The 27,421-nt window shown below is 48.4% G+C and overlaps 1 long non-coding RNA gene across 1 annotated transcript in view; it reads left to right on the top strand.

Moving 5' to 3' along the window:
• The first annotated feature begins 6,467 nt into the window (after positions 1 to 6,467).
• Positions 6,468 to 27,421, top strand: part of LOC141105407 (uncharacterized) — a 36,726-nt gene continuing 15,772 nt past the window's right edge. Inside the window, exon 1 of the long non-coding RNA XR_012235593.1 lies at positions 6,468 to 6,586. This is a non-coding gene — a long non-coding RNA (uncharacterized lncRNA). The remainder of the gene's footprint in view (positions 6,587 to 27,421) is intronic.

Genomic DNA, 27,421 nt, shown 5'->3' with positions numbered 1-27,421 from the left:
CTTGCCCCTGCCAAGCTAGGAGAATCTTTGCTCCGGTGTGGCTCTTGTCCCCTAGACAGACCAGCTACTGCATGGTAGTTTTAAGCCTGACTCATTGATTGGACCCTTGAACGCTTAGGGGGTACTTGAGGTTCATGGGACAATCCAGTAGAGGAGGGCATGAAGGAGGAGGAGGTTGGAGCTGACAGATCTTGCATCATCACCACCAGTTGTATGGAGAAGTGGTCGCAAAACAAGCTCCAGCACTGAGACCTGTCCTGCATCCTTACTAGTTGCAAGCAGAGTTACCCAGTGTGCTGTGAACAAAATATATCGTCCCTGACCATGCTTGCTTGACCACAAGTCTGCAATAAGGAGGACTTTGCAGCTGACTGCCTTGCCCAATTGTGCCAAAACATTGCCCTTCACGTGATGGTACAGAGCTGTAATGGCTTTCCATGAAAATAAATAATAACTGGGAACCTGCCATTGTGGTACAGCACATTCTGCAAATTCACGAAATTGGGCAGAATTTTCCCAGGTGGAAAGCAGGAGTTGTAAAGCCAGCAATTTGGACAAGCTAGAATTTAGATGCTGGGAATGTGGGTGGCAGGGAGTGTATTTTTTTTGCGCTGCATCAGCTGGGGCAGAGAAATTTGCCTGCTATACTCTACAGATAGTGGTGTGCTGCTGTTGTAAGGACCTGGGACACCTTTTGCTATACCATCATCCCTGTCAGTGGAGGCTGATGAGAGGTCATCAGATATAGCAGGGTAAGACATGAGAGGTGAGGAGTCAGGAGGAGAAGAATTGTGCCCCTTGTGTGTGCCTTTCAAGTGCTCTTGTCAATGGGCTGAGTGGCGGGAGGTTAAATGCCTTGTCAAGCATGTGGTACCCAAATGGCTGGTGTTTTTGCCATGCTTGATCTGCTTGCAGCAGAAATTGCAAAGTGCAACAGTGCGATCAGCTGCACATGTGCTAAAAAAGGCCCACATAGCTGAACTGTTGGAAATGGGTAGGGAAATAACAGCTCCGAAATCTGATAGAATAGGCTGGCTGCTCTCTACTCTTCCATGATGCCTGCCTCTGGAGGACATACTACCTAGTTGGGGTTGTGCCTCCCTCTCACTGTCCTCCTCTGCTCTGTCTGGCACCCAAGTCATGTCAGTGACATAATCATCATCATCATTCACCCCAACCTCATCATCACTGAAGTCAACTTGGCAATACTCTGCAGCTGGGGGAACATGACTGCCAATTTGTTGTTTATGTGCTCTCCTCTCTCTGTAGGCTCATGTTACTCCCTTCCTCTACCTCAGAACCAACATCAGAATCAAGTAATGTCTGTGCATCCTCAAGAAGCAAGTGGCTGACACTGTGTTCAAATAATTCAGCTGACTCCTCCATGCAGGATGCTGCGGCTATGGCAGGAGGAACTGTGGACAAGGGGGCAGAATAAGCCACTCTGGCAGCTGCAGTGGACTACGCACTAGTGCCAGCTTGGGTCATAGAGGATGAGGAGGATTAGGATGATTTAGTAAACCAGTCCACCACCTCCTCTGTATGCTGTGGGTGGATGGCATGGGCAACGTCACTAAACAGAGACAAAGGTGCCCTGCTCGAGAATGGAGCATATCCATCATTGCCTGTGGACACAGATGCTGCTGGCCCCCTCATAGTGGCAAGGGAACATCTGCCTCTCCTTGTTGGCCTCCCAGACATGATGGGGGAGGCTTATTATGCAAATTTTATAGATACTGGGAAATGTGTAATTGGATGCACTTTATTCAATGATAAGTGATGTTTGGTGCACTTTAAATTGAGGACTGATGCTGACAGAATTGTAAATACTATAAAAAAAATTAAAAAGGTGGACACCAGCGTCACAGTCAGAAAAACTGCAGCTGACAATTTAAAAAAAATGGGGGCAGGCACAGGACAAAAGAATATATAAAAATAAACGTGCAGCGCTAACCAAAAAGCAAAAATAAAACTACAACAATAATAAAAATGAATACAGTGAAAAAGCTCAACACAATATACACCTGTGAGGTATAGCAAAAAGTCCAAAGTGAATACACTAAGTACAAAAAGTGTCCAGAAAAATTCAAACGTATTAAAGCCCAGAAAAACAGTGTTAATAGGTGTGCATGGAAGGAGTCTTCTCAGACGAGAGAAATACTGGAAAATAAGATGTTGACTGAAGACTGGATATCACATCAATCAGAAGTAAAACGGCATACACTTGTAGAGTAAACACTCTTACCAGATCACGTGGGACATATCTGCCATACGGCAGTACATCTATCCGAGCTTGTGGGAATGGTCTCCCATGTATTCTCCCCGGAGGTTCTCCCTGGGTCGCGATCTCCAGTGGGAGAAGTTGGCCTGAGTCACAGTCACCGATAGCCAGGGCAGTCGCCGGTGGAGGTGATCAGCTCACTCGCACACTCTCCCGCTCTCGGCAGATTCAAAGGGTCAAAAACGCCCCATCATAAAAGTATTCATGGAAGAAAAAGAAAAAAAGGAGGCTCCACATGGCGTAGGTCAAAAAAATGTTTAAAGGGATTTATTGGATAAAAACCTTACAAATAAAAGTGATCACTGAATAAAAATCAATGGCAATGTGGGAAGCTCAAACGCCCTACGCGTTCCGACTCAAAAGCCTTCAACAGGGGCAGGACAAAAGAAAAAAGAAAAAAAAAACACGCAGCAACCCACCCCCCCACAAAAAAAAAAAGATATACAGCACTGTACGCAGCACTAAATGTTATGTAAAGCTGTGTTAACCACTTGCCGACCGTGTCACACAGATATACTGCGGTACAATGGCTCTCCTGCGTGAAATCCCGTACGGGTACGTCCTACCCTTTTTCAGCCACCAGAGGGCGCGCGTGCTGCTGCACAGTGGGGGACCTGATGTCCCCAATCACGTGCACGAGCGACAGCAGAGGGACTTGTGTGTGTAAACACACAAATCCCTCTGCTGTCAAAGGAGAGGAGCAATATCGTTTCTTCCTACGAAGCAGGAAAAACGAGATGGCTCCTCTCCTAGTCACTCACATCCTCATACAGTTAGAACATGCTGAGGGAACACACATTTAACATCTTGATCGCCCCCTAGTGTTAACCCCTTCCCTGCCAGTGACATTTATGCCCTGTACACACGGTCTGACTTTCCGACGGAATATGTGCGATCGGAGCTTGTTGTCAGAAATTCCGACCGTGTGTGGGCTCCATCGGACTTTTTCCATCGGAATTTCCGACACACAAAGTTTGAGAGCAGGCTATAAAATTTTCCGACAACAAAATCCGTTTGCGTAAATTTCGACCGTGTGTGGACAATTCCGACGCACAAAGTGCCACGCATGCTCAGAATAAATTAAGAGATGAAAGCTATTGACTACTGCCCCGTTTATAGTCCCGATGTATGTGTTTTACGTCACCGCGTTCAGAAAGATTGGATTTTCCGACAACTTTATGCGACCGTGTGTATGCAAAAGAAGTTTGAGCCAACATCCGTTGGAAAAAATCCATGGATTTTGTTGTCGGAATGTCCGATCAATGTCTGATCATGTGTACAGGGCATTACATTATAAAGATGCACTGATCGCTGTATAAAAGCCAATGGTCCCCAAAAAGTGTCAAAAGTCTCCAATCTGTCCGTCACAATGTCACAGTACTGCTAAAAATCACAGATCATCGCCATTATTAGTAAAAAAAAAATAAAATAATAAAAAATGCCATAAAAATGCCATAAATCTTTCCTATAGTTTGCAGACGCTATAACCTTTGCGCAAACCAATCAATATACGCTTTTTGCATTTTTTTTTCACCAAAAATATGTAGAAGAATATACATTGGCCTAAACTGATGAAGAAATTTGTTTTTTAAAAAAACTTTTGGGGATATTTATTATAGCAAAAAGTAAAAAACATTGTTTTTTTTTTTTCAAAATTGTCGCTATTTTTTTGTTTATAGCGCAGAAAATAAAAACTGCAGAGGTGATCAAATAACACCAAAAGAACGCTCTATTTGTGGGGTAAAAGCGACGCAAATTTTGTTCGGGTACAGCGTCGAACGACTGCGCAATTGTTAGTTAAAGTGACGCAGTGCCAAATTGTAAAAAGTGCTCTAGTCAGGAAGGGGGTAAAATCTTCCGGAGCTGAAGTGGTTAAACACTACAATGCATTAACACACTACACTCACACACTATTCTCACACACTATACTAATGTGACACTAAAGCCCCATACACATGATAGGACTTTGTACAAACTTTCCCTTGGATTTTTGTACAAAGGGCGTTGGCCAGAAGTTTGTCTTGCATACAGACGGGAGGACTTTTTCAGCCAACTTTCACCAAATCACGTGGTTTTTCAGCTCTTTACCACCACCCTTTGGTCAACTTCTGTATTGTTATCTGATATTGTGTCAATCTCGCCACTTTTATTGGCGAGATTGACACATTGCAAGCCGGGTTCACACTGGTGCGGGGGTCCGACTTGGATCCCCGCCAATGCCAGGCACTGTGTTTGGTATGAATCATGAGGGGAACTCCACGCCAAATTTTAAATAAGAAAAACGGCATGGGTTCCCCTCCAGGGGCACACCGGGCCCTTTGATCTGGTCTGGCTTTTAAGGGGAACCCCCATGCCAAAAAAACAGCGTGGGGGTCCCCCCAAAGTCCATACTAGACCCTTATCCGAGCACGCATCCCGGCCGGTCAAGAAAGGGGGTGGGAACGAGCGAGCGCCATCCCCTCCTGAGCCGTACCAGGCCAGGGTTGTCGGGAAGAGGCCCTTGTCCTCATCAACATGGGGACAAGGTGCTTTGGGGTGGGGGGGCCGCAGGGCGCCCCCTCCCCCAAAGCACCCACCCCCCATGTTGAGGGCATGTGGCCTGGTACGGCTCAGGAGGGGGGGGCGCTCGCTCGTCTCCACCCCCTTTCCTGACAGGCTGGGCTGCGTGCTCGGCTAAGGGTCTGGCATGGATTTGGGGGGCCTCCACGCTGTTTTTTTGGCATAGGGGGTTCCCCTTAAAATCTATACCAGACCTAAGGGCCTGGCATGCTCCCAGAGGGGAATTCCCACTCGCACTCACCGCAATAGGAAAATGTGTTTTTCCTATTGCAGCCAGCTCAACATGTACAGTTCCCTGTCGCCGAGTACCAGCGCGATGGGATCGCGCTGGAAACATTCTCACAGCCGTGTACTGTAGTTTGTACAAAAGTCCGATGGATTTGTGTACACACGATCGGACTTTGCTCCATCGGACTTTTGTTGCCGGAAAGTTTGTCCGTTCGCACAGCCAACAAAAGTCCAATGGCAACAGAAAAAGCTTGTCCGATGGAGCGTACACACGGTCGGATGTTGCTCTAAAACAGCTAATTTGCATGTTTGTTGTCAAAAAGTCCGATCGTGAGTACGGGCCTTAACACTCTACACTCAGAGTCAAATGTTAGGTACAGTAAAGCTGTGTTAAACACTGCACTACTGTACACTAACACACCACACTGACACACTATTCTCACACACTATACTAATACTACATTTACACTCTACACTAACTTTTGCTCAAACTGTTCACCCATCTCTATTGTTAACCCTTACTGACATAGTTACATAGTTAGTCTGGTTGAAAAAAGACACAAGTCCATCCAGTTCAAACAATAGAAGGGGAAAAACATTACAGTCCTGTATACAGTCCCCAATTCTTCCCCATCCCGATGCTCGGTTTGAATTTCAGCAAGTCGTCTTCACTACGCTTAGATGCCTAAATGTATCGAGTTGCGGCCATGTGATTGGCTGATTAGCAATTTGTGTTATCAAGCAATTGAACAGGTGTACCTAATAAAGTGGCCGGTGAGTGTATAAAGCAAAGCAAAAATATGGGCTGGAATTCCTCTAATGCCGCGTACACACGAGCGGACTTTACGGCAGAGTTTGTCTGGCGGAGTTTTCGACAGACTTTACGACGAACTTTCCAAATGAACGGACTTGCCTACACACGATCAACCAAAGTCCGACGGATTCGTACGTGATGATGTACGACCGGACTAAAACAAGGAAGTTCATAGCCAGTAGCCAATAGCTGCCCTAGCGTCGGTTTTTGTCCGTCGGACTAGCATACAGACGAGCGGACTTTTCGACCGAGTCCGTCGGACAGATTTGAAAAATGTTTCAAATCTAAGTCCGTCAAACTTTTGAGAAAAAAAAGTCAGCTGGAGCCCACACACGATTGAATTGTCCGACGGACACAGGTTCGCCGGACCAAGTATGCCGTAAAGTCCGATCGTGTGTATTAAATTGCTTTTACATTAAAACTTTCTAAATAACAGATCAGGAGATAACTGCTGACTGGGTGCTGATATTTGTCCCACCTGGAGGCTAGAAGGTAAATATTTGAATCAATCCATGTGGTAAAATGTTTGTGAGAAAAGAAAGATGTGACTTCTAAATTAAACTTTAATTCAAATTTCTGTGTACTCAGCTTCTTTGTCTTTTATTATATAAGCCAACTCCGTTCTTTGTAGGGTAGACCTTCACTGAAGTCCAGTCTACTCCACTTCCAGCCTTCTTCATTCTCAGCACCAACTGAATTACCCGGTAAGGATAATCTTGAAATATCGTTATCATAATATTATTCTTAATATAATTATTGATAAGGAAAGATACCTTGGTATTCAGATTTCAGATAAAGTTTAAATGACTCCTCTGTTTTATTTGTATTTTAAATGATAGCAAGGTTCCTCATATTACTTTTACGATAATGGATTTTTTTTCACAATGAATGTTTTCGGTAAAATTTGCATTTGATATGTAAAAGAGGAATCCATTGTTTTAGGTATAATGGTTGCTATAGGGGCAGGGCCAGATCTAGCCTGTCAGATGTGGGGTTGCAATAAAAAATGTAAGGGGACAGAGGATGGGAGGTCAGCAGGGAAAAGTACAGGGGTCAGCAGTGCAAAGGATAGGATCAGCAGCTTGTAGGCCAGTGTACTGGGGCTATTCGTTTTTAGGACAGCATACAGGGGTCAGCTGGACAGTGTATAGTGAGTCGGTAAGGGAGAGCACAGGAGCTAGTAAGGCAGTGTACTGGGAATCAGTAGGGCAGAGGACGGGGTCACTGCTGGCAGCAAAGAGGGCAGGGGTCACTGCTGGCAGGAGAGAGGACAGGGGTCACTTCTGGCAGGAAAGAGGACAGGGGTCACTGCTGTCAGGAGAGAAGACAGGGGTCACTGCTGGTAGGTAAGGATGAGCTTCGTGTTCGAGTCGAACCCATGTTCGACTCGAACAACGTGTGTTCGGTCGTTCGTCGAATTACGAACGATATGGGCCGTTCGCGCCAAATTTGAGTGGCGCGTCATGGCCCATAATTCACTGCAGCATCGCAGTGCATTGCTGGCTGATAATTGGCCAAGCATGCACTATGACCCGCATGCTTGGCCAATCACAGCGCTGTGTGTACAGAGAGCCGTAATTGTCTCCGAATCTCTCAGCTCTTCCGCTGGCAAATATCTACACCATGTCCCAGATACATTCCCCTTTAATCTCTCACCCGTTCCTGATGTGGACTCCTCAGGATCCAGTTCGGGTAGTCTCTGGGGTAGGCCTTGACCACGGCCATGGGAAGCCTTCACATATCCCACCTTCCTCTGGACAGGTACAACGGGGATAGGCGTAGTGGACGCGGAAATCAAAGTAATGTCCGCTGATGAGTTAGTTACCGCAGTATCTCTCTCAGGAACACTTTCGGTGACAACAGGCGAAATCACGGCCTGACGTTCTTTTTCAGCAGTAGTAGCAGCTTCCACTGTGGCAATACCTGTAGCCCAGTCCATGCGATAAGCACGGGGCGACATGGTGGGTTGCTCCACTACAAACAAATATTCTCCACATTGCAAGCAGCGAACAAATGGACGGAGATGTATGGCCGGTCCCTCATACTTGTGGCAAAGCATGCCCAGCCCTTCAGTATCTCCGACTGTATAGAGAACAAACCCCTGCGGCTTCAGATGAATGCCATTATCTGTAAGCAAGGTTCTGGTCAGCATAGCACTCGCAGCGGTGCCGGTAGGGAACATCTTAGGTCCCATAGTTGGTTGCATCACCGAAAAAGACATGGCCGCACTCTGATCTTCTCAGCACGATCACGAGGCCTCTCTTCTTCTCTGGCGCCAACACAGATACACATGTCCCACGGTATCAAGTAGGCTAGGCTCCTCCCACTTGTTCCTCTGATCACGTAGCTCCCAGGCTTTTACTGGCGCCCACCGCCTACGCAGTCAGAAATAAAGTCCTGCAACTTTAACCTCTTCTTCTCCTGAGAAATTGACAAAGTCCAGCCTTTACAGTAAACTCCCAGTGAAACACTTCTCTAGGTTGCGGGAAGTTGATGGCCAACAAATCCCGGACAATGCCCCCACATATAGCACTAACTCTCAGTGGAGCTGCTGGTTTAAAACGGCCTGATGCCTTCACTTTCGCCACCTCTATTTCACGGGCACCGGGTCTAGGGTCCCATTGAGTTTACCTCTGGACAATGTAGGCACCAGACACTTGAGTATCTTTTCCAATGCTTTAATGAACGGGTAATAAAGGAAGTAGCAGGAAAGAGGCAGAAGGAAAATTGCAGGAAAGCTCAAATACCTTTTCTTAGTATTCTTTGGTACATCATTAGGTTTTGAACGCTTGTAACTGAATATACTCCCCTTGTGGGATTCAATCTTTGCCTGCCTGGATAGGTTTCTCTCACTCGCCTAGCAGCCAGTACGTAGCACGAACAAAAGTCTCTGCCACAGACTTGTTTGGAGCAAAACCCGTACAATCCTCTGCCACAGGATGTAATGGTTTATGGTGAATATCAGACACAGCACTTGAACCTTTAAGCCAACCCGGCAGTACTATGCAGTAAGATTACTTCAGGATACGTCCTCCAACTGAGTCACCAGGCCCTTCTCCAGACCAGCACTCTGCATGATCCTTCCATGACGGGTCCTCCCCTGGGATCTCCTCAGTTGTCCAGCTTCTTCACACAGGATAGACAGCCCAGGACCATTCCTCTGCCGCTGTGGTATGCCCCAGACAGGCTTCTGGGCCCACCCACATGCCGCAGCAACGTGGGACTCCGGATCAGAGGACCACGAGGTGGTACTCCTAATGAATACCTGTCGGCCAGGAGGGCCAGCAGGTGGCTGAAAATGAACCCCTAAACATGGCGTCTGCCCTATAAATACCCTCTCCCAGAATGCAACTCGGAGGACCACCTCCACCGAGTTGTCTCCGGGACAGAAGAGCACTCATACGCTTCAACACGCTTGCCTTTCCAACACTGGCCCATGGTGACAACGACACCCACCGGCGCAGTATGGAACTACACGCAACTCAGCCAAGCTGGAACAGAGGCAAATCTAACTTCACCTAACAAGTAACCCACTAGATTTACCTATCAGCAGTAGATTAGAAATCTACCAGCGCTACATACATATATATATATATATATATATATATATATATATATTTTAGAGAGATATAGAAATATATCTATATCTATCTATCTATCTATCTATCTATCTATCTATCTATCTATCTATCTATCTATCTATCTATCTATGTATACTGAATTCAGTTTAGCTGCTTAGCTAGATCCTGTTCTTCTCTTCCTAATATACTGACAGGCAGGCAGGTAGTTTTACAGTATTTCCAGTTACTGTACTGTGTACCTCGCAAGTCTCACCTACAGTATAGCTACCTGCAGCCAGGTGCTTGTGTAGGCTTTTGAAGTGTTTCCAGTTACTGTACTGTGTACCCCGCACAGTCTCACCTACAGTATAGCTACCTGCAGCCAGGTGCTTGTGTAGGCTCTTTAAAGTATTTCCAGTTACTGTACTGTGTACCCTGCACAGTCTCACCTACTGTATAGTTACCTGCAGCCAGGTGCTTGTGTAGGCTCTTTGAAGTATTTCCAGTTACTGTACTGTGTACCCCGCACAGTCTCACCTACAGTTTGGCTACCTGCAGCCAGGTGCTTGTGTAGGCTCTTGACATATTTCCAGTTACTGTACTGTGTACCCCGCACAGTTGCACCTACAGTATAGCTACCTGCAGCCAGGTGCTTGTGTAGGCTCTTGAAGTATTTCCAGTTACTGTACTGTGTACCCCGCACAGTCGCACCTACAGTATAGCTACCTGCAGCCAGGTGCTTGTTTAGGCTCTTGATGTATTTCCATTCACTGTACTGTGTACCCCGCACAGTTGCACCTACAGTATAGCTACCTGCAGCCAGGTGCTTGTGTAGGCTCTTTGAAGTATTTCCAGTTACTGTACTGTGTACCCCGCACAGTCTCACCTACAGTATAGCTACCTGCAGCCAGGTGCTTGTGTAGGCTCTTTGAAGTATTTCAAGTTGCTGTACTGTGTACCCTGCACAGTTACACCTACAGTATAGCTACCTGAAGACGAGTGCAGGTGTTATCATACTAATAATACTACAGGCAGGCAGTTGATTCTCCTAGCTGCAGTATAATCTGTATATATATATATATATATATATATATATATATATATATATATATATATATATATATATATATATATATATATACACATCCCAGTTTTGTGCAGCTCACTGCAGGTCAATAGTATGTCTGGAAGGCCAACAAGGAGAGGCAGACAGTCACAAGCCAATAAAAGAGGGCAAGCAGGCTCTGTGTCTAGAGGCAACAGTGCTGGTCGTGGATATGGTACATCCTCATCATGATGACCAAGCCGTCCTCATCCTACTCATCCTCTCTCACCCAGGCTCAGAGTACTTTGTCTAGCAAAGCAGCTGCCAAAGCGGCCTCTTCCCTCAGCTCAATGGCATCAGTGACTCCTTCCCTAGCCCCACCATGTCCTCCTGAGGAGTCCCTCGAACTGTTTGAACACAGTGTTGGGTACATGCTCCAGGAGGATGCCCAGTGTTTTGAAGGTTCTGATGATGGTAATCAGCTAGATGAAGGCAGTAACGTGAGCCCGGACAGAGGGGGTGCCCAAGAAGGACAGCAATCTGGCAGTCATGTTCGCCCTGCTGCAGCATACTGCCAGGTTTGCTCCAGTGATGAGGAGGGAGGGGATGATGAGGTCACTGACTCCATGTGGGTGCCTGATAGGAGAGAGGAGGAGGAGGAGGCACATCACCAACGAGGCAGGATGCCCTCCAGGGGCCAGTCTAATGGCAGCACACTGACTGCATCACACCGCAGAGCTCCGCATGTGCAAGGTGCTGCTGTCTCTGCGCATTATTCCAAAAGTTCTTTGGTGTGGGCCCTTTTTGAGACGAGTGCATCAGATCGCACCGCTGATATTTGCAACATATGTCTCAAGCGTATCTCGCGTGGCCAAAACATCTCCCGCTTGGGCACCACATGCTTGACCACAAATGTGTTGACCTGCCATGCAGTTCGTTGGCAAGCGTACCTAAAAGACCCACACCAAAGAGGACCTCTCCTTGCTCCTCATCAGCTGGGATCTCCAACCCCACTATACCTTCAGTCCTCTCTGAGACCTGCACTGAGAGGAATGAAGGTGTAGAATTAGGTGTGTCACAGCCAAGTACTTGCAGGCAATCTGCTATTGGTACACCGACGTCAGATTGTACCAGGCAAATTTCCCTGCCCCAGCTGATGCACCACAGAAAGAAGTTCGCTCCCAGCCATCCACATGCCCAGCAGTTGAATGCTAGCTTGGCAAAATTGCTAGCACTTCAACTGCTACCTTTTCAGTTGGTAGACTCTGCCCCCTTCCGTGAGTTTCTGGAATGTGTGGTTCCTCAGTAACAGGTTCCCAAACGCCACTTTTTCTCACAGAAGGTGATTCTGGCTCTCTACCAGCATGTGGAAGGCAATGTCTTGGCCTCGCTGGACAGGGCGGTCAGGGGTAAGGTACATATTACCTCCGATTCATGGTCCAGCAGGCATGGACAGGGATGTTACCTAAGTTTCACGGTGCATTGGGTGACTCTGCCGGCAGCTGGGAAGGATGCAGGACAAGGTGCAGTAGTGTTGGAGGTAGTTCCGCCACCACACCTCCAAAATGCCACTACTGGTGATTCTGACACACCTCTCTCCTCCACCCCCTCCTCTTCTTCTCCCTCCATGGCCTCTTCCAGTGCTTTGTCCTAGGAGCCAGCAGTGCTCCGTAGGCGTTCAAGGGGCTACGCAAGTACGCAGGCCAAAAGATGCCATGTGGTGCTTGAGCTGGTGTGCTTGGGGGACAGGAGCCACACTGGGGCAGAGATTCTGTCAGCTCTGCAGGGGCAGGTTCAGAGGTGGTTGACACCACGCCAACTTAAGGCAGGAATGGTGGTTTGCGACAACAATGGCACCAACCTCTCCGCCCTCCGACAGGGACAACTGACCCATGTGCCCTGTTTGGCTCACGTCCTTAACTTGGTGGTGCAGTGGTTCTTGGGCAGGTACCTGGGCTTACAGGTTGTCCTGAGGCAGGCCAGGAAAGTCTGTATGCATTTCCGCCGGTCATATAATGCCAGTGCTTGGCTGGCAGACCTCCAAAAGGAATTTAACCTGCCCAAGAACCGCCTAATCTGTGACAAGCTCACCTGGTGGAACTCAATGTTGGCCATGCTGCAGCGGCTGTACATGCAGCAGAGGGCCATCAATAGTACCTGTGCGACTATGGCACCAGGACAGGGTCAGGGGAGCTTGTTTTTTTTCCACACACCAGTGGGCCATGATCAGGGATGCATGCACTGTCCTGTCACCATTTGAGGAGGCCACGAGGATGGTGAGCAGTGACGGTGCATGCATCAGTGACACTGTCCCCCTTGTCCACCTGTTGGAGCACACGCTGCATGGAATAATGGACAGGGCACTTGAGGCAGAATGGAGGCAGGAAGAGGAGGACTTCCTTAGCTCTCAAGGCCCCCTTTATCCAGACAGTGTTCCTGCGTGCCCGCTGATCACATAGGAAGAGGAGGAGGAGGAGGAAGAGGAGGATTGTGTCAGCATGGAGGTGGAGCCTGGCACTCAGCATCAGCAGCAGTCTTTAAGGGATCATTTACAGTCCCAAGAAACCCATAGACTTGTACGTGGCTGGGAGGAAGTGGCTGCGGATCATGTCGTCCTTAGTGACAACACAAGGAGAGGAGGCGCCTCTAAGTGCAGTATTTAAAACCAAATTTAATAAAAAACACTCTGTGCAGAACACTCACATTTGGTAGAATAAAATAAAGCGTATAATGTAGTTAAATTCCAGGAAGAGGGGAGTCCGTCAGATCCATCACAACATCGCTGTTTCCTGCTGTGCATACGGCTGTGCTTGAAACACCGCTAGAGCCGGCCGCGGTGATGAAGTAATCCAAAGCGAGGCCTGGGACGCTGGTGGAAAGCAGGCGCGGGGCTGTGACGTCACTGGAATGCGACGCGTTTCATGAGCGTACGGGCTACGATGTCACGGTAGCCGCGCTCCTTCATCAAAGCTACAAGTGGATCGTGGGAATGGCTTAAAAAGAGAATGGGGGCGGGAATAAGAGGAAAAAGGGGAGGAAAGAGAGAACGGAGTGACAAGAGAAAGGGGAGAGGGGGGGGGGAGGACGGGAGGGGATGGCCATATATGTAAATGATTCTATACAGGTAAAAGGGTGCATATCAATAAATGCATATCAAGGGATAGTCTCAATGGATAGCGGAAACTGACAATTAATCAATATGTGTACAAATATATATATAAAAGGGCAAACGGAAGGGAAATAGAAGGGACACGTCAGAATGATTATAAAAATGATTATAAAAACACAATCAAAAAATAATAATAAATAAAATTAAGAAACTGAGAGAATTGATTTATCATGAGATAATGATTTGGAAAAATAATAATAAAATATATGATATATGTGAGAAGAATGAATAGTTTCTCACGGTCATTGGAAACTACTAATTGACCCAAAAAGAGTTGGAAGTTGGTAATTAAATTGAGTTAAAAAATCCTTTTACCTGTATAGAATAATTTACATATATGGCCATCCCCTCCCGTCCTCCCCCCCCCCCCCCTCTCCCCTTTCTCTTGTCACTCCGTTCTCTCTTTCCTCCCCTTTTTCCTCTTATTCCCGCCCCCATTCTCTTTTTAAGCCATTCCCACGATCCACTTGTAGCTTTGATGAAGGAGCGCGGCTACCGTGACATCGTAGCCCGTACGCTCATGAAACACGCGCATTCCAGTGATGTCACAGCCCCGCGCCTGCTTTCCACCAGCATCCCAGGCCTCGCTTTGGATTACTTCATCACCGCGGCCGGCTCTAGCGGTGTTTCAAGCACAGCCGTATGCACAGCAGGAAACAGCGATGTTGTGATGGATCTGACGGACTCCCCTCTTCCTGGAATTTAACTACATTATACGCTTTATTTTATTCTACCAAATGTGAGTGTTCTGCACAGAGTGTTTTTTTATTAAATTTGGTTTTAAATACTGCACTTAGAGGCGCCTCCTCTCCTTGTGTTTTTTCTGCAGATTTTTGGGGCTTAGTTTCAGCTCTTCCTGGAAGGCAGCCATCTGTGTGGACTTTGAACTTTTAAATTGAGTTTGTTTGCCTATATAGACTTTTTATGGACTTTATTAGTCATAATTACCTTCTGTCACCTACATGATGGTAATATAGGGATGTCTAGTTTTTTGCGCCTTTACTTGCTTATCGTCCTTAGTGACCCAGAAGACTCTGCATCGAATGCCTCAGCAAACCTACGCTGCATGGCCTCCCTGATCCTGCAAAGCCTGCGGAAGGATCCTCGTATTCGTGGTATCAAGGAGAGGGATCAATACTGGCTGGCAACCCTCCTTGATCCACATTACAAGGGTAAGGTTGCGGACCTTATCTTGCTGTCACAGAGGGAGCAGAGGATGAAACACCTTCGGGTGGCCTTGCAGAAAGGTCTGTGCAACGCCTTCCCAGAGACTGGGAGGTTACAAATTCCTGTTCCTGGACAACATGTTGCTAAGGCTTCGGTCAGTCAAAGAAGGAGTGGTGGAGAAGGTGGCCGTCTGACCGATGCGTTCAGACAATTTTTAAGGTATGATCGGTTCCAGCAACCATCGCCAGCGTTTTTTTTACATGGTGCAGAAATACCTAGGGGCAAATTCTGACTTGGACACCTTTCCCACCGAAAATCCTCTGGGTTACTGGGTCTTGAGGATGGATCACTGGCTTGCACAGTATGCAATTGAGCTACTGGCCTGTCCTGCATCCAGCATTCTTTCGGAACGTACAATCAGTGCTGCCCATTTTTTCAGCCCCTGTCCAACAGGGACATGTAATTACAGTTCTTGATCTAATATTTCACAGCAGGGCCCGTTTCTGCACCCACCAAGAGTAACTGTGAGGACTTACAGTGTTGTGGCACCAGCACCACCACCACCGAAGGCCCAATTTTTCTGCCCCTGTTCAACAGGTGCATGTAATTACAATTCTTGATCTAATATTTCACAGCAGGGCCCGTTCCAGCGCCCACCAAGAGTAACTGTGAGGACTTACAGTGTTGTGGCACCAGCACCACCACCACCAAAGGCCCATTTTTTCTTACCCTGTTCAACAGGAGCATGTAATTAAGATTCTTGATCTAATATTTCACAGCAGAGCCCGTTCCTGCGCCCACCAAGAGTAACTGTGAGGGCTTACAGTGTTGAGGCAACACCAACACCTAAGGCCCCAATTTCTGCAGAGTATATAGGGCAGGCCCCTACTTTCAAACATCCAACTTACAATCGACTCCTACTTGCAAACGGAAGGAGACAACAGAAAGTGAGATGAAATCTACCCCTAGGAAGGGAAATTCTCTCCTGTAAGAGTTAATATGGGAAAAACGTGTCTCCTCTCCACTGATGCTTTATCACCAATCCTTGTTTCACTAAAAACCCCAAATTGTCAAAAAACATTTGTCATTGGGACAGAAAGTGAGGTAAAATCTTCTGAAGAGGTGCACAGACAGCAAAACCAATATCACAGGGGTGATAACCCCTCCCTATGTTTTCCAAAAAGCTTAAAAATAGATTTTTTGGCTGGAGCTACACTTTAAAAATGTACCAGTTCAAAATTACAAACAGATTCTACTTAACAACAAACCTACAGTCCCTGCCTTGTTTGCACCACCTGTATACTGCTGTTCAGAGGACCTGGGGCCCCACGCCTTTCCTTTTTTAAATTTGGGTGCGGGGTTCCCCTTAATATCCATACAAGACCCAAAGGCCCTGGTAATGGACTGGGGGGGGGGTACCCATGCCATTTGCCTCACTGATTTTCACCCATATTACCGGGACCGGACATTACATTAAAGCCGTAAGCAGTTTTAAATGACTTTTATTACTTTAAAAATGTCTTTTGGTGCAGGGACTGTTCTAAGCATGGGAAACACGCGCCACTTTACAGGCATACTATAGACACACCCTGGGTACGATATTTAAAGGAATATTTCACTTTTTTTTTTCACTTTAAGCATCATTAAAATCACTGCTCCCGAAAAAACATTGCATTGATACATGTCCCCTGAGGCAGGACCCGGGTCCACAAACCCTTTTTAGGACAATACCATGCAAATTAGCCTTTAAAATTAACACTTTTGATTGTGAACGTTCGAGTCCCATAGACTTCAATGGGGTTCTAACGTTAATGCGAATTTTCGGTCCGTCCGCAGGTTCTGGTGCGAACCGATCCGGGGGGTGTTCGGCTCATCCCTAGTGGTGATAGGCATAAGCTGCAGAGGTATTGTGTGCTATCTTCATATACCAGGAAACTGCTATGAATCCAATATGGTTGTCACAGGTTTATAAAGGTGTCTCATAAACAGTAGTCTGGGTCCAGCCTGCTAGTGATTGGATCAGCTGACCCTTTGTAGGTTTAAGCAGCTGATTGATCTTCAGCTAAACTACTGGAGTATTCCCACACAGCCTGTCATTGCATTAGTAGTGCAGTACTCTATACAGCCATCACAAAGACCTTCCACTGACAGAGTCCTAACCTAATGCAAGAGAAAGCAACAACCACACAACATGTCCATAAAGCCTGTAGCTTCTCATCTTCAACATGTATATGAACTGTGCTGCACCGGATATGGTCAGGGGGTAACAGCCTGCAGCTAGGGTGACCACATTTCCAAACTGCCATTCAGGGACACCCCCCCCCCCCCCCGCACCCGCGCCCCCCCCAAAAAAAATCAATGGGGCAGCGCTGCTATACCGCCGGCAAAATGCCGCTGCGGCGGCATTTTGCGGGCGGATTTAACCTATTTTCGGCTCTAGTGGGGGGTTAAAACCGTGCCGCTAGCGACCAAATAGCGCCGCTAAAATGACAGTAAAGCGGTCTGACACCCGGGGCGGCACAGTGTGAAAGGGGTCTAATACCAAGGTGGTCACCCTATTTGGAATAGATAGCCAGACTTTCCGCCACACAGAAATACATATGTGAAAAGAAAAAAAAAAGGAAATTTTATTGTTACGAACATACAGTATCAGATTCTAGAAGGAACATTGTTAAAAGCAATACATTATTCATTGCAAGCATGCATGTTCTCATAGAATAGTATTAGTGAGTGAGTAGTGTAAAAAAACCTGGAAGTTTGGCTGGTGGCTCGGGTCGCGGCCCTCGTGGGCGGGGGGAGGCTCAGGAGAGAAGTTGGGCTGCTGGCCTGGCAATAAGCTGCAGGCAGTGGGAGTAGTCGGCCCCGGGACTGGCACTGGGCACAGGCTGCCGTGGTGGATCCTGGCTTACCAGCAGTGCCATTGGGATGGACAGGGGGACTGTGGGATGGACAGGATGACAGTGGGATGGATAGGGGAACAGTGGGATGGACAGGGGGACAGTGGGATGGACAGGGGGACAGTGGGATGGACAGGGGGGCAGTGGGATGGACAGTGGGACAGAGGGATGGACAGGGGGACAGTGGGATGGACAGGGGGACAGTGAGATGGACAGGGGGACAGTGGGATGGACAGGGGGACAGTGGGATGGACAGGGGGACAGTGGGATGGACAGGGGGACAGTGAGATGGACAGGGGGACAGTGGGATGGACAGGGGGACAGTGGGATGGACAGTGGGATGGACAGGGGGACTGTGGGATGGACAATGGGACAGGATGACAGTGGGATGGATAGGGGAACAGTGGGATGGACAGGGGGACAGTGGGATGGACAGGGGGACAGTGGGATGGACAGGGAGACAGTGGGATGGACAGGGAGACAGGATGACAGTGGGATGGACAGGGGGACTGTGGGATGGACAGGGGGACAGAGGGATGGACAGGGGGACAGAGGGATGGACAGGGGGACAGAGGGATGGACAGGGAGACAGTGGGATGGACAGGGGGACAGTGAGATGGACAGGGGGACTGTGGGATGGACAGGGGGACAGTGGGATGGACAGGGGGACAGTGAGATGGACAGAGGGACAGTGGGATGGACAGGGAGACAGGAATGAACTGTACATACCTCTCTCCTGCTGTCCCGTTCTGTAAGCTGTGGGTTGCACTTGCTCCCTGCACACTGGCTCCTCCTTCTTCTGGGCTCCTGCACGAGTTCTGCATTGACAGGGGCGAGGGGGTCAGGGGTCAGTATCCCCCGCAGGCCAGGAACTCTGCCAGCAGCCGCCATACGCACGTCTGCATCGAGCACCGCCCCTCCCCTTCACACACACGGGCTGCCTGTGGGCGGCACGTACCTGAGGAATCATGGGGGACAGGGCAGGCTGGACCACTGGAGTCCCTGGACGGGGGGAGACCTGGGTGCTGAGGAGTGTCTGCCTCGTTGCTGGTGTATGGTGATTATAGGGGCTGGAGCCTGGAAGAAGTCACTTGGGCTGCCCACCCCCACGCTACACCACTGGGCTGGCCCGGCCGGATGACATCATTGACATTCGGCAGTCAATTGATAATCACGAACGGCTGCACCATATTCATTCTGGGACACTGTATGGTCCCGGAATGGAGGTGCCCGGGACCCGGGACAGACCTGCTGATTGCGGGAATGTCCCGGGCAATCCGGGACACGTGGGCACCCTACCTGCAGCTACATATGTAGCTCAAGGGAAGCATGCAGATGCTGGACATAAACAATGTTCATATAAAACAGGGATACATTGTAGGGAGGGATGGAGGAGGTCACTCTCCTGCTCTGGGTACTCTGAGGGGGTCACTCTCCTGCTCTGGGTACACTTAGGGAGTCACTCTCCTGCTCTGGGTACTGTGATGGGGTCACTCTCCTGCTCTGGGAACACTTAGGGGGTCACTCTCCTGCTCTGGAAACTCCCTATCCCCGCCAGAATCCTGGAGAGGGATGGATGGTGCTGGGTGGGGACGGGGATATATTGTAGGGAAGGATGGAGGGGGTCACTTTACTGCTCTGGGCACTCTGAGGGGGTCACTCTCCTACTCTGGGTACACTTAGGGGGTCACTCTCTTGCTCTGGGTACACTTAGGGGTCACTGTCTTGCTTTGGGAACTCTGAGGGGGTCACTCTCCTGCTCTGGGAACTCTGAGGGGGTCACTCTCCTTCTCTGGGTACATTTAGGGGGTCACTCTCCTGCTCTGGGTACACGTAGGGGGTCACTCTCCTGCTCTGGGTACACTTAGGGGCTCACTCTCCTGCTCTGGGTACACTTAGGGAGTCACTCTCCTGCTCTGGGTACACTTAGGGAGTCACTCTCCTGCTCTGGGCACTCTGAGGTGATCACTCTCCTGCTCTGGGTACACTTAGGGGGTCACTCTCCTGCTCTGGGTACACTTAGGGGGTCACTCTCCTGCTCTGGGTACTCTGAGGGGGTCGTTCTCCTGCTCTGGGTACACTTAGGGAGTCGCTCTCCTGCTGCTCTGGGTACACTTAGGGGGTCACTCTCCCATGCTGTGGGCAGGACGCTGTCGGTGTGAGCTGCCGCTATATACTTTATCCGAGATCCACCTGGTCTACACCTATTATCAGTTGGTGCTCTTTTTCGAACTCTGTACAGTAGGCCTATCAGGACCCGCATTTGGCCTCAGTGTGATTCCAGATCCAAAATAGTTGTATGCCCCGGATTGATGGTCTCTTCTTCCTATCATAAGGAAGTAAAACTACCCTATATATCCATACCCAGCTACTTCCATCTTGACAGAGGTTACATGAATACTTTGGGCACACTAAACAAAGTCTTACACACCACGATTGGACAGTATGTGTCTGCACCGTTGTTTTTAAACCTTTCTGGAATGCGCAGCCAATATTTATATATACCAATAAATCTTTGTTAAAGCTTACAACCACCCCTGAAGAAGGAGACTAAAACAACTCCGAAACACGTCGGTTGCAAGCGTATTGGTATCAATAGCTATAAATATATGAAATCGCATTCCCTTTTATTTATGTCATTTGTTTGATGTCTTTTTGTAATTAATAAATTGTTGTCTACTTAAAATACTCTCTTACACATTTTTTTATATGTGCCCTTAAAGTCCACTAGGGGAATTATCTCTGTTTAATTTCGCAATTTATTGAATATACAGATATAAATGTCCACTTACATGTGGTAAAGAAGAGTTGAGCACAAATAATCCTCAAATAGTGGCGTCTGCCCAGCGTTGTAAGCCTGTGCGAAAAATCCATCCATAGGAAAGAATAGGGTCCCGTCCAGCAGGATATCTTTATTCTGTCTCAGGGGTTGAAACCTAGGCTTGGCTCTGGTTAGCTGTGGAGTACAGGCATCCGGCGCGGTGACGTCACTAGTGGTGCGACAACGTTTCAGTGCATGCGCACTGTGTTAAACAGGCGCGCGCCTTACTCAAGCAAGAAAGTTCAACTCTTCTTTACCACATGTAAGTGGACATTTATATCTGTATATTCAATAAATTTAACTCATCCTGATCCGGAGGTGCTGTTTTCTGTTTGTTCTTTTGCATGTACTTGGAGCCTGCTACATGCTTCCCTGAAGGCCTGCCCTGGAGTACGGACTGTTAGCCAGTATATACAAGGTTTTTTTGCCCACTTGCTTTTTATTCTTATTACACCGTGATTTCCCACTATATGACTAACCTCCTGTGGACATTTATACCATATCTATCTCAATCCAGCAACAGCACTACTAACCATTGTTTTTGCCCCAATACTTTTGACAATATAGTGTATCATTTACGTGTATGTGTATACACGTGTATGTATTTACGGCTGTGCTGTTAGTCTGTTCCTGCTGATGCCTCCATCATGTACTCTCTGCGGCATTGCATTGCAATACCACGAGAGTTCAGCCCCATGCAGAGCTTCCTGATACACCCCAAGTGACTTGCCATGTCACATGGGGGTGTAAACATGTATAAATATTCATGCTGCTCATCTGTCTTGCTCCACACCTACGTTCTAGAGAGATCTACAGTTCTCCAGAAAACAAAAGGAAGCAATCAAACCTGCAGCAGCTGAAACACTGAACAGAACTAACTAATCACATGCAACTGCACTGATTACAGTGAGCACAACTAAATTAACTGAACAACAAAACAACTCCACTGGATACAGTAGGGTTGCCACCTGTCCGGGATTCACCCGGACAGTACGGGTTTTGAAAAATGTGTCCGGGTCTCTAACCGCCTAAGACCCAGGCACATTATTCAGACCCGCTGGTGGCAGCGGCTCCCTGTGCAGCGTGTCTTGCCTACACAGGTGGCCCTCAGGATAATGGAATGTCCGCAGCTTGTGCGGGGTATCTTCATTCGCACACGCCGCCCGTGAGCTACAATTTTTATGGCAAGGCAGACCTGATATTTCTCCCCGCTGTCCCCAGCTGCAGGACACATACACAGTGCAGAGAGAGTGCTGTGGAGTGACCTGAACCCGCCCCTCCTCCTGCTGTGTTGTTTTCCTGTGTACACAGAGGAGGAGGAGGGGAAGAGAAGGCTCACCACGCTGTTAGCAACTCTGCTGGACTGAGATCATCTATCACAGCTAATCCAAAGGGAGTCTTCCAGAGGTGGGGGGCATGAACAAGAGGGTGAGGAGGGAACTAGCCTACAGTTCACTTTGAGTAATTTGGGGGATATCTTCTAGGGGGTACTTAAGGTACCTGTGCTACAAGGGGGCTTGGATATGAAATCCACCCCCCTTAGCACATATCCTCTCCCCCCAATATTAAAGAGATGATGTCTGCCACAGAGGGGGTGGCCCTTGGCACCCCACAAGAGATGTGGAAAATTGCTCCAGGTGCCCATACTAGTGCCACACTTCCAGGCAAGTTAGTGGAGGAAAGTGTGGGTTCCAGGTCACAAGGCAGGTTCACACTATGAAAACACAGGAACACGCTGTGCGTTCTGTACGATTCACATGTGACCCGGGGTCCAATTTCAGCCCAATTATGTCTGCAGTCTCTGACCATCTCATGTACCATGTCTGCAGTGTCTGACCATCTTCTGTAGTATGTCTACAGTCTCTGACCATCTCCTGTACCATGTCCTGCGGAGTTCCTCAGGGCTCACCCCTGTCACCAGTGCTATTTAACATCTACATCCGATCCGCCCACTTCTCAATATCATCAGGAAAACGGACCTCTGTTTCCACTCATACGCTGATGACACCCAACTCTACTTTCGCATCACCGGACAAAAAAAACATCATCAACAATTAGAGGAATGCCTCAGTTTAATTGATGACTGGATGACCATCAGCTCCCTCAAAGTTAACGGTTCTAAAACAGAACTTCTTCTCCTACACGCCAACAAAAATTCCAAAATTAAGACCCCGTGGACACCTCCCACCATCCTCGGACAGACCATTGTTCCAAGCATCAAAACCAAGAGTCTCTGAGTCATCTTTGACTCAGGAATGACAATGGATGCACAAATAGGATCAGTGGTGAGCGGATCCCACCATCTCCTCCGCCTCCTACGTAGACTCATCCCCTTCATCCCAGAAGAAGACAAAGCGGCAGTTGTGGGAACAATCATCAATTCCCGACTCGACTACACAAATTCGCTCTACATAGGACTACCCCAATATCAGCTTGCGCACTTACAACTCATTCAAAACACGGCGGCAAGACTGTTAACAGGAAAAAAACCCTGGGAATCTATTTCACCATCCCTAAAATGCCTACACTGGCTAACCGTAAAGAATCGGATCAAATTCAAGACCCTCTGCCCAGTGGCGTCACTAGGGTTGGTGTCACCTGGTGCCGAAAAAATTGGTGTCACCCCCCTCCACCAACTACCTCAGTACAGACCCCCCTCCACCAACTACAGACCCCACTCCATCAATATAGCCCCCCTCCCTCAGTACAGACCCCCTTCCATCAATATAGACCCCCACTAAGTACAGACTCCCTGCCCTCAGTACAGACCCCCTCCATCAGTACAGACTCCCGCTCAGTGCAGACCCCCTTTCCTCAGTATAGACCCCACACTAAGCACTGACCCCCTCCCTCAGTACAGAAACCCTCCCTCAGTGCAGAGTCTGCAGACCCCCTTCCATCAGTATCAACCTCCCACCTCAGTGCAGACCGCCCCATCAGTACATACACCCCCCTCAGTGCTGACCCCCATCAGTATAGAATCCCCACTCAGTGCAGAGCCCCCATTAGAATAGAATCCCCCCAGTGCAGAGCCCCCATTACTAATCCCCCCAGTACAGAGCCCCCATTAGTATAGAATCCCCCTCAGTGCAGAGCCCCCCATTAGTATAGAATCCCCCCAGTGCAGAGCCCCCATTAGTATAGAATCCCCCCAGTGTAGAGCCCCCATTAGTATAGAATCCCCCCAGTGCAGAGCCCCCATTAGTATAGAATCCCCCCAGTGCAGAGCCCCCCATTAGTATAGAATCCCCCTCAGTGCAGAGCCCCCATTAGTATAGAATCCCCCCAGTGCAGAGCCCCCCATTAGTATAGAATCCCCCTCAGTGCAGAGCCCCCATTAGTATAGAATCCCCCCAGTGCAGAGCCCCCATTAGTATAGAATCCCCCCCAGTGCAGAGCCCCCATTAGTACAGAATCCCCCCAGTGCAGAGCCCCCATTAGTATAGAATCCCCCCAGTGCAGAGCCCCCATTAGTATAGAATCCCCCCAGTGTAGAGCCCCCATTAGTATAGAATCCCCCCAGTGCAGAGCCCCCATTAGTATAGAATCCCCCCAGTGCAGAGCCCCCATTAGTATAGAATCCCCCCAGTGCAGAGCCCCCATTAGTATAGAATCCCCCCAGTGCAGAGCCCCCATTAGTATAGAATCCCCCCAGTGCAGAGCCCCCATTAGTATAGAATTCCCCCAGTGCAGAGCCCTCATTAGTATAGAATCCCCCCAGTGCAGAGCCCCCATTAGTATAGAATCCCCCCAGTGCAGAGCCCCCATTAGTATAGAATCCCCCCAGTGCAGAGCCCCCATTAGTATAGAATCCCCCCAGTGCAGAGCCCCCATTAGTATAGAATCCCCCCAGTGCAGAGCCCCCATTAGTATAGAATCCCCCCAGTGCAGAGCCCCCATTAGTATAGAATCCCCCTCAGTGCAGAGCCCCCATTAGTATAGAATCCCCCCAGTGCAGAGCCCTCATTAGTATAGAATCCCCCCAGTGCAGAGCCCCCATTAGTATAGAATCCCCCCAGTGCAGAGCCCCCATTAGTATAGAATCCCCCTGCACATGTCCACCCACATACTGTATACATGAAGTTTACAGACCTCAGAACAGCGCGGACAGATGCACACAGCCGTGTGTGTCCCTCAGGCTCCTCCTCCTCCTGTGTGAATGTAAACAGAGAGGAGGGGGAGGCGGCTTCAGACCGCTGTGCTGAGGGACACAGCGCAAGTCCCGTGGTGCAGATCAGGGCAGCGGGCAGTGTTAGCGGTGCGTGCCGCTACCTACGGGTGTCACCCCTCTGGCGGGTGTCACCCGGGTGCGGCCCGCACCCCCCGCACCCACCTAACAACGCCACTGCCTCTGCCTCACCCACAAATGCATACAAGGAAACGCTCCGCTATATCTCCAGGAGAGGATAAAACACTACACACCCAATCGCAGCCTTCGATCAGCTAACCAAAACCTCCTCATCATTCCCAAATATCGCTACAAAGCAAAGGGAGAAAGAAGATTCGCAGTCCAAGGACCTCGACTATGGAACGCTCTTCTGACCCACATCCGCATGGAAGAAAACCATCAGGCCTTCAGGAAAAAACTAAAGACCTTCCTTTTCTAAGAAGCTGGCAACAGAGAACGCATTCTAGCTCCTTGAGGCGATTCAGTTCGCATTTGCAGCGCTCTACAAATCCTTCATTCATTCATTCATTCATTCATTCATTCATGTCCACACACTCTCTGACCATCTCCTGTACTATGTCTGCAGTCTATGACCATCTCCTGTACCATGTCTGCACACTCTCTGACCATCTTCTGTATCATGTATGCAGTCTCTGACCATCTCCTGTACCATGTCCACACACTCTCTGACGATCTCCTGTATGCAGTTTCTGACCATCTCCTGTACTTTGTCTGCACTCTCTGACCATCTCCTGTATCATGTCTGCAGTCACTGACCATCTCCTGTAGTACAGTCAGGTCCATAAATATTGGGACATTGACACAATTCTAATCTTTTTGGCTCTATACACCACCACAATGGATTTGAAATGAAATTAACAAGATGTGCTTTAACTGCAGACTTTTAGCTTTAATTTGAAGGTATTTACATCCAAATCAGGTGAACGGTGTAGGAATTACAACAGTTTGTATATGTGCCTCCCACTTTTTAAGGGACCAAAAGTAATGGGACAGATTAACAACCATCCATCAAACTTTCACTTTTTAATACTTGGTTGCAAATCCTTTGCAGTCAATTACAGCCTGAAGTCTGGAATGCATAGACATCACCAGACGCTGGGTTTGATCCCTTGTGATTCTCTGACAGGCCTCTACTGCAGCTGTCTTCAGTTCCTGCTTGTTCTTGGGGCATTTTCCCTTCAGTTTTGTCTTCAGCAAGTGAAATGCATGCTCAATCAGATTCAGGTCAGGTGATTGACTTGGCCATCTGGAAGAAACAACTATAGGACCCTGGTTTAGAGAGAAACTGGCAAAACGCAAACAAAACTGACATACAGAAAAATCGGAATCAGGTAAGTCTTGATCAGATCAACCCTTTCCCTCAAGGAAAGCTGCCAACCTTTCCAGCTTGCCACTTTGGCATTGGCATTCTCCAGCCTGTTCACCCAATTTGCATGACCATAGTCACCTGGGCTGAATTCAATACCTAGAACTCTAATTTTTTGTTGGGGCTCCGGGAAGTCATCCGGGAGAACAAAGCTCTCACCTTCCACGCCCATCCAGAAAGCTTCACACTTGTCCTGGTTGACCTTAGAACCTGATGCCTCTGTATACTGCCTTATCACTGAGACCACCTCCTGCGCCTCCCCAGTCCCAGAGACAAAAACAGAAACATCATCAGCATAGGCCACAACCTTCAAAGGAGGCTCACCAGCAATGCCCAAAGGTACCCCACACAATGGTTCACTCTCTAGCCTTCTAATGAAGGGGTCGATTGCAAACACATATAGCAGAGGACCCAATGGACACCCCTGACGCACACCCGAGCCGACTACGAAGGGCTGCCCGACCCAACCATTAACCAGAGGAAAGCTTTCAGCCCCTTTGTACAAAATCTTGATCCAATCAATGAAACCCCCCTCCAGGCCATATTTGTCAAGAAGGAGCCACAAGTACTCATGATTATCCCGATCAAAGGCCTTAGCCTGATCCAATGTCAGCAAAAAGTTACCCCAACCAACAGCCCTACAATGCTCCAAGGCCTCCCGGACAGCTAACACCGCTGAGAAAGTGCTTCTACCTTGGACTGAGCAGTGCTGGTGGCAGGATAACAAACTGCCTGCCACTGGTGATAAACGCCATAAAAAAATCTTTGCCAGTATCTTTCTATCGACATTAAGAAGGCTAATGGGGCGCCAATTCCCAATCATCGAAGGATCTTTACCCTTTGACAGAAGGATCACTGCAGATTGCCTCATGGAGGGAGGGAGAGAACCCTCATACAAACAGCCATTAAAAACCTTTGCAAGGTAGGGAGCCAGGATCGTCTTAAAACATTTATAAAATTCAGCTGTCAAACCATCTGGCCCTGGCGTTTCTTGATGGCTAGTTTATCAATAGCCTGGATTACCTCATCTGCAGTGATTTCATCTGTTAAATTCATCAAAGGAACATTGCTTTCCAGTCCTGGTGTAGAGTCCAAAAAACCCAACATCCTTGTCCAATCAAGGTTCCTTCCTCCCAGAAGATCAGCATAGTATGACCTGACAACCTCCAGGATCCCTGACCTAGACTTCGTCAGAGAGCCCGTACTTTCCCTCAGGCCACTGACTGTCTTAACTGCTACGCTCTGTTTACAGTTCTGGTAAGGGTCAGGCGAATGTTACTTTCCGTAATCCCTCTCCTGAACCAAAGAGGTCTCCTAAGGAGGAG

This window comes from Aquarana catesbeiana, linkage group LG08, assembly GCF_042186555.1.
Source record: "Aquarana catesbeiana isolate 2022-GZ linkage group LG08, ASM4218655v1, whole genome shotgun sequence".
NCBI classification, from domain to species: Eukaryota; Metazoa; Chordata; class Amphibia; order Anura; family Ranidae; genus Aquarana; species Aquarana catesbeiana.
This window is presented reverse-complemented; position numbering and strand designations above follow the sequence as displayed.